The following is a 13,599-nucleotide window of genomic DNA, read 5'->3' on the forward strand; positions in this document are numbered from 1 at the left end:
CAATAACGGCCTACCCCGGCCAAACCTGGACAACGCTGTGCTCCGCCCTATGAGACTCCCAATCACGGCCTACCCCGGCCAAACCTGGACAACGCTGTGCTCCGCCCTATGAGACTCCCAATCACGGCCTACCCCGGCCAAACCTGGACAACGCTGTGCTCCGCCCTATGAGACTCCCAATCACGGCCGGATGTGATACAGCCTGGGATGCTGAATTTTTTAAGAATATATTCATTTTGTTAATTCTGATTTTTCACAGGGGTGCTGCAGCACCCCTACTACCCACGGCTATGCTTACATGGATTAATGACCGCTTACATGGATTAATGATCGCTTACATGGATTAATGACTGCTTACATGGATTAAAGAATGCTTACATGGATTAATGATGGTTTACATGGATTAATTACTGCTCACATGGATGAATTTCTGCTTACATGGATTAATTACTGCCTTACATTGATCAATTACTGCCTTACATGGACAAACATCTCCACTACAGAGGCATATGACTGCCTTACATGGACAAACATCTCCATTACAGAGGCATATGACTGCCTTACATGGACAAACATCTCCACTACAGAGGCATATGACTGCCTTACATGGACAAACATCTCCGTTACAGAGGCATATGACTGCCTTACATGGACAAACATCTCCGTTACAGAGGCATATGACTGCCTTACATGGACAAACATCTCCACTACAGAGGCATATGACTGCCTTACATGGACAAACATCTCCGTTACAGAGGCATATGAATGCCTTACATGGACAAACATCTCCACTACAGAGGCATATGACTGCCTTACATGGACAAACATCTCCGTTACAGAGGCATATGACTGCCTTACATGGACAAACATCTCCACTACAGAGGCATATGACTGCCTTACATGGACAAACATCTCCGTTACAGAGGCATATGACTGCCTTACATGGACAAACATCTCCGTTACAGAGGCATATGACTGCCTTACATGGACAAACATCTCCGTTACAGAGGCATATGACTGCCTTACATGGACAAACATCTCCGTTACAGAGGCATATGACTGCCTTACATGGACAAACATCTCCACTACAGAGGCATATGACTGCCTTACATGGACAAACATCTCCGTTACAGAGGCATATGACTGCCTTACATGGACAAACATCTCCGTTACAGAGGCATATGACTGCCTTACATGGACAAACATCTCCACTACAGAGGCATATGACTGCCTTACATGGACAAACATCACCGTTACAGAGGCATATGACTGCCTTACATGGACAAACATCTCCACTACAGAGGCATATGACTGCCTTACATGGACAAACATCTCCGTTACAGAGGCATATGACTGCCTTACATGGACAAACATCTCCACTGACTCTCTGACCGGTTGCCAGTTCCAGCTCTGACGTCACTGCCTGCCACTCAGCTTCGGGGAAAATAAGTTTCACTTTCTTACTGGGTTTCAGAAACTGTTGATTCCTAGAAAGCCGAGGTAAGAGAAACATGGAAACCTGTTTCTTATTTGTATATTTCAACGTAGGAGATTATAGAAATGTAGCTTTTGATGCCAATGTTGTTCGTTTTTTTTATGTAAAGAATGCAGAACAAATAGCTAAATGTTATTCCTCTTTGAGGTGATGGTTTGTTACTGTAGTTTAGTTGAAGTCGAGGGCGTGGGCTCCCTGGGGTCGAGACTTTCTTTTCACCACTAAGCGAACTTGTTACCTTTTTTTACAACCAAATATTGTAGCAGTAGTTTGAAGTAAAGAACATTTAGTAGTAGACAGTTGTGAATGAGATTGTATCGGTGTAACATTGTGTCCGTTGACGTGCATTCTGCGAGGTGGCCTGTATGACCAATACGGAAGAGAATGTTTTAGCTCTGGGACAACGTGTTGTATTATTTTTCTCAGCCATAATACTTTGATTATTCATCATTTGAATAGTTTTGTTGAGACTGCGACAGACCTGTCAGTCCTGACGTGTGAACACAACCGTGGGTTTCTAGTCCTGAACAATGTGTTCTGTTGGTTCAGGAGAGCCTGTCTGCGCTGGCGCAGTGCACAACGTTTCCATGTCGGCATGACACTTCCTAACAAATCCCAGTTGTTTCAATCAATACTGGGCTTATTCAGCTACCGGGTAATAGCACACTTAACCCTAGTTCTTACTATAATAATCAATCATTGAATAGGGGTTAATGTAAAATGTAGATGCTTATTTTGTTTTTCATACTGACACAGTTTTACAAAGACTCAATTTGCTCCCAATGCATTTCACGAATGGAAATATGTAAGTCTTGGGACTAATCATCATGTCAACACACCAACGACATTGTTCTGTTCATCTCCAAAGTAGCTAACATGCTGCAATTTTAATACCTCCCCCTCAAGTTGCTGCCAAAGAGATTCATATCAATTCAAATCAAACTCTTACTTTGATATGAATTTCAAATCAATAACATCAAGGTCCCCAGAGAGCTCAGCTTGCTCATCAAACTGAATATATATCGGAGTCATCCTTCCTCACACATCATTAAACCCAACTGTCTTTAAGATCTCTGCTTTTAGAAGAACACGTTTGACAGTCGTGGAGACGGCATGCTCACGTTAAAAGTGAAGTCCCTTAGCTATCTGCCTTGCTTTGAGCCCAGGCAGCACTACTACGAGGCTGAGACTAGAGGCACTACCAGGCCTGTGTGTGTTTAATAGAAGGTTTTAATGGCTGTTGGGCTGGAAGGAGATGTAGAAATCTCAGATGAGATTGGGATACTGTACGACTGCAGAACAGGAGCTATGCATGTGGTACTAATATCCACGAGGGTTGAATTCCGGCCCACTATATTCTGTTAACTCATTTCCAGAACACTATTTAAGACACAGCATGTTATTAGTGTACATTTTTAATGATGAACTTCATAATACAGTTTGAAGATCCAATCTGAAGAGCTTGAGTACATATGGAGATATAGTGCAGTTGGAGCTAAACTAATTCCTAGTGGCTAAGTGCAGAAGAGAGAGCAGAGTGACTAATGTCATATTACACATATGGAGGAGCAGGAGGATTGATGGGTCAGCAGAGAGAGAGAGACTACATCCATCCCTCATACTCTGTGTTCCAAATGGCACCGTTTTCCCATGGTGCACTACTTTTGACCAAGCCCTTTGGGACAAGTAACTGTTCTGCCCTTCTCTGTTCTGCTCTGCTTTGGTCAGCCATGATTTATTACTGTGAAGGAACCTGTATGCTGTAGGTGAAGGTCACTGTAGTACTATGACTTGGTTGATATGACAGACTGGTCTTTCCTTTCCATCATACCCAACCAACTAGTCCTTCCTGTCCATCGTACCCAACCAACTAGTCCTTCCTGTCCATCGTACCCAACCAACTAGTCCTTCCTGTCCATCGTACCCCAACCAACTAGTCCTTCCTGTCCATCGTACCCCAACCAACTAGTCCTTCCTGTCCATCGTACCCCAACCAACTAGTCCTTCCTGTCCATCGTACCCCAACCAACTAGTCCTTCCTGTCCATCGTACCCCAACCAACTAGTCCTTCCTGTCCATCGTACCCCAACCAACTAGTCCTTCCTGTCCATCGTACCCCAACCAACTAGTCCTTTCTGTCCATCGTACCCCAACCAACTAGTCCTTCCTGTCCATCGTACCCCAACCAACTAGTTGGTTGACATGACAGACAGGAAAGAGTAGCCTGCTCCTTGTACAGAGGTCAGTTTCAGGAGCACTGTATCATTAGCCTGGTCCCAGATCTGTTTGTGCTATTGCCAACTTTATTTCTCATGTTTAGCATGACAATGAGTGAAAGAGTTGACATGGTAGCACAAACAGACTGGCACTTAGGCTACTTTACGATGAATTCAATGACATGAACTCTAAGGAAGGCTGGATCAGAATAGTGTCTGTGTTGGTGTTGGCCTTTGTACGAAGGATCACGTAACTTCTCAGAAATAGAATGACTTTGAACCTTGTAGTCATTGATTCTATTTCTAGGCCAAGCTCTCCCTGGTCCAGCTCAGACTACATGATGTATTTCTAACCCTAGCTCACCCTGGCCCAGCTCAGACAGTCCTACATGATGTATTTCTAACCCTGGTCCAGCTCAGACAGTCCTACATGATGTATTTCTAACCCTGGTCCAGCTCAGACAGTCCTACATGATGTATTTCTAACACTAGCTCACCCTGGCCCAGCTCAGACAGTCCTACGTGGTGTATTTCTAACCCTGGCCCAGCTCAGACAGTCCTACATGATGTATTTCTAACCCTGGCCCAGCTCAGACAGTCCTACATGATGTATTTCTAACCCTGGCCCAGCTCAGACAGTCCTACATGATGTATTTCTAACCCTGGCCCAGCTCAGACAGTCCTACATGATGTATTTCTAACCCTGGCCCAGCTCAGACAGTCCTACATGATGTATTTCTAACCCTGGCCCAGCTCAGACAGTTCTACATTATGTATTTCTAACCCTGGCCCAGCTCAGACAGTTCTACATGATGTATTTCTAACCCTAGCTCAACCTGGCCCAGCTCAGAGAGTCCTACATGATGTATTTCTAACGCTGGCCCAGCTCAGACAGTCCTACATGATGTATTTCTAACCCGAGCTCAGACAGTCCTACATGATGTATTTCTAACCCTGGTCCAGCTCAGACAGTTCTACATGATGTATTTCTAACCCTGGCCCAGCTCAGACAGTTCTACATGATGTATTTCTAACCCTAGCTCACCCTGGCCCAGCTCAGACAGTCCTACATGATGTATTTCTAACCCTAGCTCACCCTGGTCCAGCTCAGACAGTCCTACATGATGTATTTCTAACCCTGGTCCAGCTCAGACAGTCCTACATGATGTATTTCTAACCCTAGCTCACCCTGGCCCAGCTCAGACAGTCCTACATGATGTATTTCTAACCCTGGCCCAGCTCAGACAGTCCTACATGATGTATTTCTAACCCTGGCGCAGCTCAGACAGTCCTACATGATGTATTTCTAACCCTGGCCCAGCTCAGACAGTCCTACATGATGTATTTCTAACCCTGGCCCAGCTCAGACAGTCCTACATGATGTATTTCTAACCCTAGCTCACCCTGGTCCAGCTCAGACAGTCCTACATGATGTATTTCTAACCCTGGTCCAGCTCAGACAGTTCTACATGATGTATTTCTAACCCTAGCTCACCCTGGCCCAGCTCAGACAGTCCTACATGATGTATTTCTAACCCTAGCTCACCCTGGTCCAGCTCAGACAGTCCTACATGATGTATTTCTAACCCTGGCCCAGCTCAGACAGTCCTACATGATGTATTTCTAACCCTGGCCCAGCTCAGACAGTCCTACATGATGTATTTCTAACCCTGGCCCAGCTCAGACAGTCCTACATGATGTATTTCTAACCCTGGCCCAGCTCAGACAGTCCTACATGATGTATTTCTAACCCTGGCCCAGCTCAGACAGTCCTACATGATGTATTTCTAACCCTGGCCCAGCTCAGACAGTTCTACATGATGTATTTCTAACCCTGGCCCAGCTCAGACAGTTCTACATGATGTATTTCTAACCCTAGCTCACCCTGGTCCAGCTCAGACAGTTCTACATGATGTATTTCTAACCCTAGCTCACCCTGGTCCAGCTCAGACAGTCCTACATGATGTATTTCTAACCCTAGCTCACCCTGGTCCAGCTCAGACAGTCCTACATGATGTATTTCTAACCCTAGCTCACCCTGGTCCAGCTCAGACAGTTCTACATGATGTATTTCTAACCCTAGCTCACCCTGGTCCAGCTCAGACAGTCCTACATGATGTATTTCTAACCCTAGCTCACCCTGGTCCAGCTCAGACAGTCCTACATGATGTATTTCTAACCCCGGCCCAGCTCAGACAGTCCTACATGATGTATTTCTAACCCTGGCCCAGCTCAGACAGTCCTACATGATGTATTTCTAACCCCGGCCCAGCTCAGACAGTCCTACATGATGTATTTCTAACCCTGGCCCAGCTCAGACAGTCCTACATGATGTATTTCTAACCCTGGCCCAGCTCAGACAGTCCTACATGATGTATTTCTAACCCTGGCCCAGCTCAGACAGTCCTACATGATGTATTTCTAACCCTGGCCCAGCTCAGACAGTCCTACATGATGTATTTCTAACCCTGGCCCAGCTCAGACAGTCCTACATGATGTATTTCTAAACCTGGCCCAGCTCAGACAGTCCTACATGATGTATTTCTAACCCTGGCCCAGCTCAGACAGTTCTACATGATGTATTTCTAACCCTGGCCCAGCTCAGACAGTTCTACATGATGTATTTCTAACCCTAGCTCACCCTGGTCCAGCTCAGACAGTTCTACATGATGTATTTCTAACCCTAGCTCACCCTGGTCCAGCTCAGACAGTCCTACATGATGTATTTCTAACCCTGGTCCAGCTCAGACAGTTCTACATGAAGTATTTCTAACCCTGGCCCAGCTCAGACAGTTCTACATGATGTATTTCTAACCCTAGCTCACCCTGGCCCAGCTCAGACAGTCCTACATGATGTATTTCTAACCCTAGCTCAGACAGTCCTACATGATGTATTTCTAACCCTGGTCCAGCTCAGACAGTTCTACATTATGTATTTCTAACCCTGGCCCAGCTCAGACAGTTCTACATGATGTATTTCTAACCCTAGCTCACCCTGGCCCAGCTCAGACAGTCCTACATGATGTATTTCTAACCCTAGCTCACCCTGGTCCAGCTCAGACAGTCCTACATGATGTATTTCTAACCCTAGCTCACCCTGGTCCAGCTCAGACAGTCCTACATGATGTATTTCTAACCCTGGTCCAGCTCAGACAGTCCTACATGATGTATTTCTAACCCTGGTCCAGCTCAGACAGTCCTACATGATGTATTTCTAACCCTGGTCCAGCTCAGACAGTCCTACATGATGTATTTCTAACCCTGGCCCAGCTCAGACAGTCCTACATGATGTATTTCTAACCCTGGTCCAGCTCAGACAGTCCTACATGATGTATTTCTAACCCTGGTCCAGCTCAGACAGTCCTACATGATGTATTTCTAACCCTGGTCCAGCTCAGACAGTCCTACATGATGTATTTCTAACCCTGGCCCAGCTCAGACAGTCCTACATGCCTGCTCTCTCTTTCAGACGTGAAGAAAGAAGCAGCGACCTGGAGGAGACCAAAGAACCGTCGTACCAGCTGTTAGGTCAATACTTCCACAGGAAGAGGTAGGCCTAGTCATACTACAGTTGTCTTCCTGCTGTGTCCTATTGCTTCCTGCTGTGTCCTATTGCTTCCTGCTGTGTCCTATTGCATCAGTTCAGGTACTTGAGGAGTGTTGCCTTGGAGCTGCCTATAATGGTTTCAACCAAGAGGATGCTTGGGTGTGTTTTGTGAGAAAGAAAGAGAACACATGTCGATGTACAGCGATGCCTGTTGGCTCAGCAGTACTGGAGGAGAGTCTCAGTCACTAGTAATTACGTTGTGTTAATCACCAGCAGGCCGTCTGGGTGACAGACAGTGGGACTTCACGCTGTTAAATAGATTATTAGTACATTATTCATTAGTAACATGTTTGTCTTTAGTCTACTGTTTGTCTTTAGCCTCTGTAGTGGGGGGGTAGACTGCTGGCCTCGTCCCCTGCAGGGTCGACTGCACTGCTGACTGGATACACAGACAGAAGTAGTGTCACTGTCCTCTCTATACTGCCGCTGTCCTCTCTCTGTGCTGCTGTCCGCTCTATATTACTGTCTCTCTATATTGCTGAATCAGAGATCAGAAGCTACAACTCACTAGAAGGAAACATGTGGGAGTCTGGGTCTATCCAGCGTGTGTTTTGGATTTTAAAACTGCAAAAAAATATCGCCGTCTTTTGTTCATCTTCAGAACTGTAATTAGCGTGTGTGTGTGTGTGTGTGTGTGTGTGTGTGTGACTGGTGTTCCGGATGCTCCCATAAGGCGGGGGGGGGGGGGGGGGTGCCCGCCCATGTGCCTATGTGCCTCTCATCAGTGTCATAAAAAGAAGAAATGTATACATTATTTTGACAGTAACTCTCCAGAAGGTCCTTCAGAAACCTTTGTGTGTGTGTGTGTTGTGCTTCAGGAATGTGACTGAAAAAGTGCCTCAGGCCTTAAAAAGAAAAGAAATGTAACTGATTGAAACTAAAGGGATATGGCTGAACAAATGCTTTTGTCAAGGCTACGACGGTGCCAGTGGAATGAGTGGAGCTTCCTCAGGTGTTCTGCAGCTCATATCAGACCGAGAGCCTGATGTTTCTTAGGTAGCTCTTTATGAGTTTGAGTTTAGGAAACCATCTCTCTGCAGAAGAGACAGTTACACAGATGGTTAAAAACATCAGGGAAACTGGACAGAAGGACGTGGTGCTTCAAATACAGCCGTTCTGCAACATCTTTAATTCAGCCTCTCATTCTTCTTCGCTGCCGGCCTCAACACGTTACTGAAAGAGATGAACTGTACAGGAAGCTCTGTGGACACAAGTCGTCTGGATACTGGACAGACAATAAACTGGCAGATTCAAACACGTAGCCTAGTGTTTAAGAAGGTTGGGCCAGTAACCCGAAAGATTGGTTTGAATCCACGAGCCTACTAGGTGTAAAATCTGACGGTGTCCTTGAGCAAGACACTTAACCCTAGTTGCTCTGGATAAGAGTGTCTACTAAATGACTAAAATATGAACATAAATCTTTAGTGGACAACCGTTCTTGAGGGCTTGAACAGAAAAGAGGTTTGTGATTTGGTTCATATTGGTGAGCTGGTGGTTGAGTTGTGTTGTTGCAACAGTCCCTTATCTCTGGGATATCTTGGCATCATTCAAGACGTGACAATACTCAATATAGGAAAGTAGGCCACTCCACCTACAGGCCTGGAGTGTTGGTGCAGGTACTGCCAACTAGCGCAGAAATAATATTGCAATATTGTCTATGATATTTAACTGTTGTTTTTTATATATATTTTTTCATCACTAGTAGCTACTACAGGCCTCTACGTGGGGGAAAAAGAGAGACAACACAGACAGACTTTCACTCAGAAACAGAGAGAAAAATAGACAGAGAGAAGCAGCAAGGAGGACTTCAGGGGAGTCTCAAGGTGGATTAAATTTACCTTGAATATTGCAGCCCATTTGTGTAGGCTAGTAGCCAGACAACCTTCAGAGTTCAACAATAAATAGTGGCTGAATTTATCCTCAGGCCAACGAATTCTTTCCTCATTGTTGATGTATAATTATTTTGTGTACAAATAGCAGCTAAATAGCGGTAGGCTAATGAAACTATCCCTAGTAAGCTAGTGTTTTGAGGGTGGACATACTGTATTATTTGGCATTAGTAGACTGGTTTTACGCACAACAACATTCTATCCAAGCTGGGAGAGAGCGCGAGGACGGCTCAACGACACTCTATCCAAGCTGGGAGAGAGAGCGAGGACGGCTCAACGACACTCTATCCAAGCTGGGAGAGAGAGCGAGGACGGCTCAACGACACTCTATCCAAGCTGGGAGAGAGAGCGAGGACGGCTCAACGACACTCTATCCAAGCTGGGAGAGAGCGCGAGGACGGCTCAACGACACTCTATCCAAGCTGGGAGAGAGTGCGAGGACGGCTCATGTCATGCAGGTTCATGTAGCTTCTTTATACAGGGCCCCTTTGTGACTTTGGTCTTCCAGACTAGAAGCCAAGGGGACTCGATTTTGCCCTGACATCTTTCTCTTTTTTTTTTTCTCTCTCCATATTTTGACATGTTTATCTCTGGTGGTTCATATCTGAGAGGGTGGAACGAGAAGAAGGGATGAGTCATTTTGAGCAGCATAAAGCTCACTAAGGATGAGAGAGAGGTTGGGAAGGAAGGATCCTCTCTTTCTAATGGCCATTGAGATTGAGGCTTGCTGTATTTATTCTAAAGACAATCAAATCAGGATGCTGTGTGCTCCGCTTAGCTGGAGATCAGAGCCCTGGTGGTGGAGATCAGAGCCCTGGTGGTGGAGATCAGAGCCCTGGTGGTGGGGATCAGAGCCCTGGTGGTGGGGATGAGACCGGGGTTTGCTTAAACTGGATGTTATCCACATCATCCAAAGCCACCATTTATAGAGGACATTTTACTGATGTGGAAAACAACGATAAGTAGCCTGCCTATCACTAGACAAATGTGTTTGAAATAAGTTTGAAATAAAATGAGCCTAAGTATGCTAATATGGGCTATTACTAATGAGACAATCGATAACATTCAAAGTAGGAGGAATAGTTTTAAAGGTAACTGGTGCTTATTTTATAAACGTATCGTTTAACTGATCGTTATCGTGATAATTCAGTCAATTTATCGTGATATGGATTTTTATCCAAATCGCCCAGCTCTAGGTGTACATCCTAAATGGCACCCTATTCCCTATATAGTGCACTAGTATTAAACAGGGCCTGCACCCTATTCCCTATATAGTGCACTAGTATTGACCAGGGCCCTGTGGGTGCACTTGTTTTGTTCCCTCACCCCGCTCCTCCGCTCTCTCCACTGGCTTCCAGTCGAAGCTCGCATCCGCTACAAGACCATGGTGCTTGCCTACGGAGCTGTGAGGGGAACGGCACCTCCGTACCTTCAGGCTCTGATCAGGCCCTACACCCAAACAAGGGCACTCCGTTCATCCACCTCTGGCCTGCTCGCCTCCCTACCTCTGAGGAAGCACAGTTCCCGCTCAGCCCAGTCAAAACTGTTCGCTGCTCTGGCACCCCAATGGTGGAACAAGATCCCTCACGACGCCAGGACTGCGGAGTCAATCACCACCTTCCGGAGACACCTGAAACCCCACCTCTTTAAGGAATACCTGGGATAGGATAAAGTAATCCTTCTAACCCCCCCCTTAAAAGATTTAGATGCACTATTGTAAAGTGGTTGTTCCACTGGATATTATAGGTGAATGCACCAATTTGTAAGTCGCTCTGGATAAGAGCGTCTGCTAAATGACTAAAATGTAAATGTAAATGTTCCCTGTGTAGGGAAACGGGTGCCGTTTGGGATGCGTCCTGAGACGAGGGTTTCTGCTGTACAGCTGTAGATGAGGGGTGGTTACATCACTACACAGACTACCCAGAGATCCTTTTAACCCCTGTGCGGCCTCATACGGGACGGACATCCAGCGAAAAATCCTATCGCCATTAGCATAACAAAATGTAAAAAAAAAAAAATCCAATTTTTTTTTTTCAAATTATATCATTTTATAGATACACCTCTCCTGAATCGAACCACGTTGTCCGATTTCAAAAAGGCTTTACAGCAAAAGCAAAACATTAGATTATGTTAGAGGAGTATATCGTAAAAGTAGCCACATAGCCATTTTCCGACCAACCACATGCATCACAAATAACCAAAAAACCGCTAAATGCAGCACTAACCTTTGACAATCTTCATCAGATGACACACCTAGGACATCATGTTACACAATACATGCATTCTTTTGTTCGATAAAGTTGATATTTATATATAAAAACAGCATTTTACCTCGGTGCGTAACGTTGACTAACTATTTTCCCTCAAATGCATCTGATGAAACAGCGCTACAATTTACTAAATTACTATTCGAAAACATTTTTAAAATGTAATATTGTCATTCTAAGATTTATAGATGAATATCTCTTGAAAGCACCTGTAATGCCAGATTTAAAAATAACTTTACTGGGTAATCACACTTTGCGATAAAAGGGGATGCGATACTCAGAAAAATAGGCTAACGTTACAGGTCAGCGCCATCTTGGAACAATCGCATATCAAATCTACTCTTGTATACTATTGTCAATAATCCCTTACCTTTGATTATCTTCATCCTTAGGCACTTCCAGGAATCCCAGGTCCACAACAAATGTATTTTCGTTCGAAAAAGTTCATCCTTTATGTTCCATTAGCTTGTTGTTGTTAGCGCGTTCGGAAGGTACTCCAAAAGTTCCGACGTGCGCGGGGCTACTCTTTCAACAAAATGCATTTTTTTTCTTATTTAGGTTCGTTCAAACGTTGTATAACATAAATCTTTAGGGCCTTTTTCAACCAGAGCTCCAATAAGATTCGAGGGGGACGATTGCATTGTGTTTCAAAACGTTTCGAAAGTGGAGGGTAGCTAGGGGCGCCGGCGTCATAATGGTGATGGCCCTCTCCGGGTGACCACGTTCCACAGCGTGTCATTCTGTCAGTTTTCACAGTAGGAGACTCAAATCACTTTGTAAAGACTGGGGACATCTAGTGGAAGCAATAGGAAGTGCTCAATGAACCATAGCTCACGGTGTGATTAATAGGCAACGTGATGAAGTTGAGTCCGCAATTCAGAATTCCACTTCTTGTTTCGATCTGTCTCGGGGTTTTGACTGCCATATGAGTTCTGTTATACTCACAGACACCATTCAAACAGTTTTAGAAACTTTAGGGTGTTCTCTATCCACAAGTATTAATTATATGCATATCCTAGCTTCTGAGTTTGAGTAGTAGGCCGTTTAAAATGGGCACAGATTTTTTTCAAAATGCGCTGTGGCGCCCCCTATCCTAGGCGACCGTCAAGAGGTTTTAATATATATCCAGCTTAACAACCTCTACTGTATCTCATCTCCTGACAGGGTTTAATTCCTTCTTTTTTGGGGCTGGCAGCATGGAAACAACATGGCTTTTGTTTTTGTCTCTGCACGGTGCTCATATGACCAAACTGTTGAGGGGGGTTTCAATGGAATGGAACTACAGAACTAGAACGGTCTCTATTCATTCTATTTCTATATGAATGGAACTCCCCAAGGGGAGGACATGTCTACGTGTTTTGGCCTCACAGGACATGATGGACGTGAGGATGGAAATGTTTACTTCCCACTTAGATTTGTAAACTGTAGAAAAGCCGTGGAGCACAATTGGCCCAGTGTCGTCTGGCTTTGGCCTGGGTCGGACATCATTGTAAATAAGAATTTGTTGTTAACTGACTTGCCCTAGTTAAATAAAGGTTAAAATAATGAATGTCAGAAACCATGTGACAATCTGACAGAGTTGACAGATCACTCTGTTTTCATGATGAATATTGACATGGAAGATATCTTTTTGATATGGTAGGGAGGGAATGACATATTTCTTTAAATTAATATGATAGCTTCAGGCTTCACACGAGAGGTCTGATTCAGAGATGAGGTAGGAAAAGTGGGTCTTCCGTGTGTATCATTCATTGATGTCAGTGGAAGACTGGATCCACGTGGATACAACCCTGTTAGAAGACTACTGGAGGGCCACAGGAGAAGGTTTTATCTAAATCTGAAGGTATTGGGCCGTGGGTTATCTGTTTGAAAAAACAGGATTTTCTTGAAAAACTTGCCTCTTGTTATGATTTTAATTTAGAATAACCTGTTTTCTTATATCCTCAAATGTACTCTAGAGGTTTCCCTGATGTTTGCTCACTGTTTACTATAGTAGAAAATATTTGTTTTCCCAACGGTCAACACAAGCGTTTTAAATCTGTGATCCACATATGTTTGGTATCCTTATACTAGACAGAAACTACACAGCTTCTAAAATGTTATCAACTTGGACATGCTTACATTA

General features: G+C 44.6%; 1 protein-coding gene across 1 annotated transcript in view; it reads left to right on the plus strand.

The window, feature by feature from the left end:
- The first annotated feature begins 1,410 nt into the window (after positions 1-1,410).
- Positions 1,411-13,599, plus strand: part of LOC106560617 (lipoma-preferred partner homolog) — a 515,165-nt gene continuing 502,976 nt past the window's right edge. The window contains exons 1-2 of the mRNA XM_045687983.2: positions 1,411-1,500; positions 7,181-7,261. The gene's annotated coding sequence lies outside the window, so the exon portion shown is untranslated. The remainder of the gene's footprint in view (positions 1,501-7,180; positions 7,262-13,599) is intronic.

The sequence above is a fragment of the Salmo salar genome, chromosome 10, assembly GCF_965601325.2.
Source record: "Salmo salar chromosome 10, fSalSal1, whole genome shotgun sequence".
NCBI lineage: Eukaryota > Metazoa > Chordata > Actinopteri > Salmoniformes > Salmonidae > Salmo > Salmo salar.